The 9056-nt window shown below is 48.6% G+C and overlaps 1 protein-coding gene across 1 annotated transcript in view; it reads right to left on the minus strand.

Moving 5' to 3' along the window:
* The window catches only part of LOC106589949 (calcium uniporter protein, mitochondrial), a 139905-nt gene that overhangs the window by 111678 nt on the left and 19171 nt on the right, over positions 1-9056 (minus strand). The window lies entirely within an intron of this gene.

The raw sequence follows: 9056 nt of genomic DNA on the forward strand, positions 1-9056 counted from the left end.
GAGGGAGTTCCTACCTAATCACCGACCTAGACAACCAGGCAAGGGGAGTTCCTACCTAATCACCGACCTAGACAACCAGGTGAGGGGAGTTCCTACCTAATCATTGACCTAGACAACCAGGTGAGGGGAGTTCCTACCTAATCACTGACCTAGACAACCAGGCGAGGGGAGTTCCTACCTAATCACCGACCTAGACAACCAGGCGAGGGGAGTTCCTACCTAATCACCGACCTAGACAACCAGGCAAGGGGAGTTCCTACCTAATCACCGACCTAGACAACCAGGCAAGGGGAGTTCCTACCTAATCACCGACCTAGACAACCAGGCAAGGGGAGTTCCTACCTAATCACCGACCTAGACAACCAGGTGAGGGGAGTTCCTACCTAATCACCGACCTAGACAACCAGGTGAGGGGAGTTCCTACCTAATCACTGACCTAGACAACCAGGTGAGGGGAGTTCCTACCTAATCACTGACCTAGACAACCAGGCAAGGGGAGTTCCTACCTAATCACCGACCTAGACAACCAGGTGAGGGGAGTTCCTACCTAATCATTGACCTAGACAACCAGGCAAGGGGAGTTCCTACCTAATCACCGACCTAGACAACCAGGTGAGGGGAGTTCCTACCTAATCATTGACCTAGACAACCAGGTGAGAGGAGTTCCTGCCTAATCACTGACCTAGACAACCAGGCAAGGGGAGTTCCTACCTAATCACTGACCTAGACAACCAGGTGAGAGGAGTTCCTACCTAATCACTGACCTAGACAACCAGGTGAGGGGAGTTCCTACCTAATCACCGACCTAGACAACCAGGTGAGGGGAGTTCCTACCTAATCACTGACCTAGACAACCAGGTGAGGGGAGTTCCTACCTAATCACTGACCTAGACAACCAGGCAAGGGGAGTTCCTACCTAATCACTGACCTAGACAACCAGGCAAGGGGAGTTCCTACCTAATCACTGACCTAGACAACCAGGTGAGGGGAGTTCCTACCTAATCACCGACCTAGACAACCAGGCAAGGGGAGTTCCTACCTAATCACCGACCTAGACAACCAGGCAAGGGGAGTTCCTACCTAATCACTGACCTAGACAACCAGGCAAGGGGAGTTCCTACCTAATCACTGACCTAGACAACCAGGCAAGGGGAGTTCCTACCTAATCACCGACCTAGACAACCAGGCAAGGGGAGTTCCTACCTAATCACCGACCTAGACAACCAGGCAAGGGGAGTTCCTACCTAATCACCGACCTAGACAACCAGGCAAGGGGAGTTCCTACCTAATCACCGACCTAGACAACCAGGCAAGGGGAGTTCCTACCTAATCACCGACCTAGACAACCAGGTGAGGGGAGTTCCTACCTAATCATTGACCTAGACAACCAGGTGAGAGGAGTTCCTGCCTAATCACTGACCTAGACAACCAGGCAAGGGGAGTTCCTACCTAATCACCGACCTAGACAACCAGGTGAGGGGAGTTCCTACCTAATCACTGACCTAGACAACCAGGCAAGGGGAGTTCCTACCTAATCACCGACCTAGACAACCAGGTGAGGGGAGTTCCTACCTAATCACTGACCTAGACAACCAGGTGAGGGGAGTTCCTACCTAATCATTGACCTAGACAACCAGGTGAGAGGAGTTCCTGCCTAATCACTGACCTAGACAACCAGGTGAGGGGAGTTCCTACCTAATCACTGACCTAGACAACCAGGCAAGGGGAGTTCCTACCTAATCACCGACCTAGACAACCAGGTGAGGGGAGTTCCTACCTAATCACTGACCTAGACAACCAGGCAAGGGGAGTTCCTACCTAATCACCGACCTAGACAACCAGGTGAGGGGAGTTCCTACCTAATCACCGACCTAGACAACCAGGTGAGGGGAGTTCCTACCTAATCATTGACCTAGACAACCAGGCAAGGGGAGTTCCTACCTAATCACCGACCTAGACAACCAGGCAAGGGGAGTTCCTACCTAATCACTGACCTAGACAACCAGGTGAGGGAGTTCCTACCTAATCACCGACCTAGACAACCAGGCAAGGGGAGTTCCTACCTAATCACCGACCTAGACAACCAGGTGAGGGGAGTTCCTACCTAATCATTGACCTAGACAACCAGGCAAGGGGAGTTCCTACCTAATCACCGACCTAGACAACCAGGCAAGGGGAGTTCCTACCTAATCACCGACCTAGACAACCAGGTGAGGGGAGTTCCTACCTAATCATTGACCTAGACAACCAGGCAAGGGGAGTTCCTACCTAATCACCGACCTAGACAACCAGGCAAGGGGAGTTCCTACCTAATCACCGACCTAGACAACCAGGTGAGGGGAGTTCCTACCTAATCACCGACCTAGACAACCAGGCAAGGGGAGTTCCTACCTAATCACCGACCTAGACAACCAGGTGAGGGGAGTTCCTACCTAATCATTGACCTAGACAACCAGGTGAGAGGAGTTCCTGCCTAATCACTGACCTAGACAACCAGGTGAGGGGAGTTCCTACCTAATCACTGACCTAGACAACCAGGCAAGGGGAGTTCCTACCTAATCACCGACCTAGACAACCAGGTGAGGGGAGTTCCTACCTAATCATTGACCTAGACAACCAGGTGAGGGGAGTTCCTACCTAATCACCGACCTAGACAACCAGGTGAGGGGAGTTCCTGCCTAATCACTGACCTAGACAACCAGGCGAGGGGAGTTTCCTACCTAATCACCGACCTAGACAACCAGGTGAGGGGAGTTCCTACCTAATCATTGACCTAGACAACCAGGTGAGAGGAGTTCCTGCCTAATCACTGACCTAGACAACCAGGTGAGGGGAGTTCCTACCTAATCACTGACCTAGACAACCAGGTGAGGGGAGTTCCTACCTAATCACTGACCTAGACAACCAGTAATAGCATCAACCATGTGTAGTTAACTAGTGATTATTTAAAGATTTTTATAAGATAAGTTTAATGCTAGCTAGCAACTTACCTTGGCTCCTTGCTGCACTCGCATAACAGGTAGTCAGCCTGCCACGCAGTCTCCTCGTGGAGTGCAATGTAATCGGCCATAATCGGCATCCAAAAACGCAGATTACCGATTTGTTATGACAACTTGCCGATTAATGCCGATTAATCGGTTGACCTCTAGCACAACTTCTGTCTGAATGACTGATCTGCCCATAGTTTGAGAAGTGAGAATGCACACTCACTGATCTACAGTTCTTTTTTTGGGGGGGGGGGGGTCCATAAACATGCGGGGAGATTCTTAGGTAGCTAAACCTATTGGCTAACTTTTTAGTTAGACATTTTAAAACACTTCTTCCTTCCTCCTATTATGACAGTCATCTAATCTTGACTATCAACTGTCAATTTACAGATATGGTTGTGGCTGGTCAGATCAGCACACCAGTAAATAGCTAACGTTACACTAATGAGGTTTAGAAACTCAGTGGTTACAACTCTGTGGTGCATGTTCAAAATAATAACCAGCTAACTTTAGCTAGCTGCGTTGGCTATTAGCACAATGTTTAAGATATCAGATACGCGCTATCTAGCCAGCTAGCTAGCTTAGTAGCTAATATAGCTAGCTATGTTGGCCATTGGCTCCTAACTGATATGTTTATCTAGCCAGCTAGCTAGCGTAGTAGCTAATATAGCTAGCTACGTTGGCCATTAGCTCCTAACTGATATGTTTATCTAGCCAGCTAGCTAGCATAGTAGCTAATATAGCTAGCTACATTGGCCATTAGCTCCTAACTGATATGTTTATCTAGCCAGCTAGCTAGCATAGTAGCTAATATTGCTAGCTAACACCACAGATTATAGTTATAGTAGTCTTTGCTAACAGGTCACATAGCTGTCTGCTTAGCTAGCTGGCTTATTGCACGCAGGTCTGGGCACGTTTACACAAAACCTTATTATTAGTGAATTAAAGTAAACAACTAATATTTGCAACAATAGTTTGATTTTGGTCACTGTCAATTCATCAGTTTCTCAATACTGCACCTTTTGGGCTTGGAGAATGAGCTAGCTTGCTGCTTGCTTGCTGATTTTGCCAGCTAGACATTCCATAGCGTTGTGCAGTGCTCGTGGATCAGGCAGTGTGTGGCGGCTGGCGTAGCAGCAGTTTCGCTATGTAGAGGGACTATCAGTCCATAGAGAGGGACCAATAGCTGATACACTAGAGAAGGACCAGTAGCTGATACACTAGAGAAGGACCAATAGCTGATACACTAGAGAAGGACCAGTAGCTGATACACTAGAGAAGGACCAGTAGCTGATACACTAGAGACTATGGGCAGATCAGTCATTCAGACAGAAGTTGTGCTAGAGGTCAACCGATTAATCGGCATGTTTTCATAACAAATCGGTAATCTGCATTTTTGGATGCCGATTACATTGCACTCCACGAGGAGACTGCGTGGCAGGCTGACTACCTGTTATGCGAGTGCAGCAAGGAGCCAAGGTAAGTTGCTAGCTAGCATTAAACTTATCTTATAAAAATCTTTAAATAATCACTAGTTAACTACACATGGTTGATGCTATTACTAGTTTAATCTAGCTTGTCCTGCGTTGCATATAATCGATGCTGTGCCTGTTAATTTATCATTGAATCACAGCCTACTTCACCAAACCGGTGATGATTTAACAAAAGCGCATTCGCAAAAAAAGCACAATCGTTGCACCAATGTACCTAACCATAAACATCAACGCCTTTCTTAAAATCAATACACAGAAGTATTCTGAGAAGTTCTGAGCAAGGAACTTAAACGTCAGCTTTCTTACCTGGCACATATTGCACTTTAACTTTCTTCTCCAACACTTTGTTTTTGCATTATTTAAACCAAATTGAACATGTTCCATTATTTGAGACTAAAGAGATTTTATTTGTGAATTATATTAAGTTAAAAATAAAATAGTTCATTCAGTATTGTTGTAATTGTCATTATTACAAAAAATATATATATATTTGTAATAATGGCAATTACAACAATACTGTATATATATAAAAATCGTCCGATTTAATCTGTATAGGTTTTTTTTGGTCGTCCAATAAATCGGTATCGGCGTTGAAAAATCATAAATCGGTCGATTTCTAGTGCGTGCATTCTCACTTCTCAAACTACGGGCAGATCAGTCATTCAGACAGAAGCTGCATCGTCGTCGAGGCAGATCAGTCATTCAGACATTCTGTATCTACTCTTTTAAAATGGAGGGCGGACTATGACTCATAACACAACACACAGGACACCTGTATGCTCAGGTGTTTGATAGGTTAAGCTGGCCAGCAGGGAGTGTGTGCACATCTGTGTGTTGTAGTGCATGCTGTTGGCGGAGATTATATATATATATATATATATATATATATATATATATATATATATATCCAGGTTAGTCTCAGACAGAAACAGACAGGTCATGAAAGTCATCTGTATTGGTCCTGAGAGAGACAGACAGAGACAGAGAGAGAGAGACAGACAGCGACAGAGAGAGAGACAGAGAGAGAGACAGAGAGAGAGAGAGAGAGAGACAGACAGAGAGAGAGAGACAGAGAGAGACAGAGAGAGAGACAGAGAGAGACAGAGAGAGAGAGAGAGAGAGACAGAGAGACAGACAGAGAGACAGACAGAGAGAGACAGAGAGACACAGACAGAGAGCGAGAGAGAGACAAAGAGAGAGAGACAGAGAGAGAGAGACAGACAGAGAGACAGACAGAGAGACAGACAGAGAGACAGACAGAGAGACAGACAGAGAGAGAGACAGAGAGAGAGACAGAGAGAGAGACAGAGAGAGAGACAGACAGAGAGACAGACAGAGAGACAGACAGAGAGAGACAGAGAGAGACAGAGAGAGACAAAGAGAGAGAGAGAGACAAAGAGAGACAGAGAGAGAGAGAGACAGAGAGAGACAGAGACAAAGAGAGACAGAGAGAGAGAGAGACAGAGAGAGAGAGACAGAGAGAGAGACAGAGAGAGAGAGACAGAGAGAGAGACAGAGAGAGAGAGAGACAAAGAGAGACAGAGAGAGAGAGAGACACAGAGAGAGACAGAGAGAGAGAGACAGACAGACAGACAGACAGAGAGACAAAGAGAGACAGAGAGAGAGAGAGACAGAGAGAGAGAGAGAGACAGAGACAACACATTGCCATGTGTATGGCCTATATGATTCCCAGCCTCTCTATCCATCATTGTAGATGTGAGACACACACTCATCACACTCACTAACCAGACAGCACCTTTTATTATCTTTAACCCTCTTATTCACACACACACACACACACACACACACACACACACACACAGGTCTAGCTCTGCAGAGGCATGCAGACAGAGGTCTCTCTCCCACCTATACGAGGTGTGTTCCAGCCAGATAGGTCGACCTCTGTCTGCATACCTCTGCAGAGCTAGACCTGTGTGTGTGTGTGTGTGCGCGCGCGAGTGTGTTGGCCTCAGGGGAACATTCGCACTAATTATGATCCTCTGTCTGATTGTACTAATTACCATTAGACTACATTAAATGTCAAGCATAATACTGACCAAACACACACATGCAAAACCACTAAAAAGAGTTTGTGTGTGTGTGTTACACAGTGTGTGTGTGTGGAGGACGACGAGGGGGGGCAAAGGAGGACGACGAGGGGGGGCAGAGGAGGACGACGAGGGGGGCAGAGGAGGACGACGAGGGGGGGCAGAGGAGGACGACGAGCGGGGGCAGAGGAGGCCGACGAGGGGGGGCAGAGGAGGACGACGAGGTGGGGCAGAGGAGGACGACGAGGGGGGGCAAAGGAGGACGACGAGGGGGGGCAGAGGAGGACGACGAGGGGGGAAGAGGAGGGACGACGAGGGGGGAAGAGGAGGACGACGAGGGGGGGCAGAGGAGGACGACGAGCGGGGGCAGAGGAGGACGACGAGGTGGGGCAGAGGAGGACGACAAGGGGGGACAAAGGAGGACGACGAGGTGGGGAAGAGGAGGACGACGAGGGGGGAAGAGGAGGACGACGAGGGGGGAAGAGGAGGACGACGAGGGGGGCAGAGGAGGACGACGAGCGGGGGCAGAGGAGGACGACGAGCGGGGGCAGAGGAGGACGACGAGGTGGGGCAGAGGAGGACGACAAGGGGGACAAAGGAGGACGACGAGGTGGGGAAGAGGAGGACGACGAGGGGGGAAGAGGAGGACGACGAGGGGGGACAAAGGAGGACGACGAGGTGGGGAAGAGGAGGACGACGAGGGGGGGCAAAGGAGGACGACGAGGGGGGACAAAGGAGGACGACGAGGTGGGGAAGAGGAGGGCGAGGACGACAAGGGGGGGCAAAGGAGGACGAGGACGAAGAGGGGGGAAGAGGAGGAGGGTGAGGGTTATGAATGTGTTTAACGTAAGATCAAACAAAACCAAAGATAATATCAAATAATATCATGTTGTTCATTCCGCCGTTCACGTCGCAGAAACCTCATCATGGAAGGATTACACTTTCACACCACACATCTACATAAGCAAGTTGCTGAGACCACACCTGATGAGGGAATATTTCACCTTAGGTGCCTTTGGTTTGAGCACAGACAAGATTGTACCTAAACACACACATCACGGTGATATTGACCCTTACCCGTTTAACCTCCCTGACCCTTCACCCCTATAGGTCACAGGGATATAACGCTTGACAATGTCTGCGTCTCTATGGGGGTTCGTACGGCAGTGGAAGCTGCCTGTCACACAGTCCACAGTAACATAGTGTAGACTAGTCTTTTCATCACGTTTTTACATTGACCCTGGTTGACTTTTCACCAAACGCTACAGACTGCAATAATAGGGACAGTCCACTACAATGACACGGACTCTCAATGGGGTTTTCAGTAGCATGGTCGAAGCTGCTGGGAATCCACAACAACACACAGCGCAATCGTTTCTACGCTTTTCTGAGGAAGGCACTTGCAATGACTTACCTACCATAGTTGAATGTAATGACTGTGATATGTGTCTAGGTTACATGGAGAGGGAGACAGACAGGCTTGTCACCTAGGTTACATGGAGAGGGAGACAGACAGGCTAGTTGTCTAGGTTACATGCAGAGGGAGACAGACAGGCTTGTCACCTAGGTAACATTTAGAGGGAGACAGACAGGCTTGTCACCAAGGTTACATGGAGAGGGAGACAGACAGGCTAGTCGTCTAGGTTACATGGAGAGGGAGACAGACAGGCTTGTCACCTAGGTTACATGTAGAGGGAGACAGACAGGATTGTCACCTAGGTTACATGTAGAGGGAGACAGACAGGCTTGTCATCTAGGTTACATGGAGAGGGAGACAGACAGGCTTGTCACCTAGGTTACATGTAGAGGGAGACAGACAGGATTGTCACCTAGGTTACATGTAGAGGGAGACAGACAGGCTTGTCATCTAGGTTACATGTAGAGGGAGACAGACAGGCTAGTTGTCTAGGTTACATGCAGAGGGAGACAGACAGGCTTGTCACCTAGGTAACATTTAGAGGGAGACAGACAGGCTTGTCACCTAGGTTACATGGAGAGGGAGGGGAAGCCCAAATCCAAGGCCTGCCCTGGTTAGTGGTTAGTGGGGCTCTGAGAGAAACAACATGTCTCACTGTCTCACACCCAGCGTGCCCTAGCTAGCTTCGTCAAGCTGGACACAGGAGATTCACCACGGAGAAAGCAAGTAAACACACACACACACACACACACACACACAACACACAACACACACGTTGTGGTAGGATTCCCAGTGTAATGTATTGATCCAGGTAAATCAGATAGAAACACCTGCCATGCTCGCAGGTGTGTGTGTGTGTGTGTGTGTGTGTGTGTGTGTGTGTGTGTGTGTGTGTGTGTGTGTGTGTGTGTGTGTGTGTGTGTGTCAGCGGGAAGGTGCAGCAGCACAGAGGAGACGAGGAAATCTGGCAATATAGGCCTTTGGTATATCACACAAACATCACACACTGGAGTTCATTCAATATATATTGCCCAGCAACAACACACACACTGTTCTCTGTGACTGCCCTGCTGGCTGTGGGACTAAGAACAACACACACACTGTTCTCTGT

The sequence above is a fragment of the Salmo salar genome, chromosome ssa28 (genome assembly GCF_905237065.1).
Source record: "Salmo salar chromosome ssa28, Ssal_v3.1, whole genome shotgun sequence".
Taxonomy (NCBI): domain Eukaryota; kingdom Metazoa; phylum Chordata; class Actinopteri; order Salmoniformes; family Salmonidae; genus Salmo; species Salmo salar.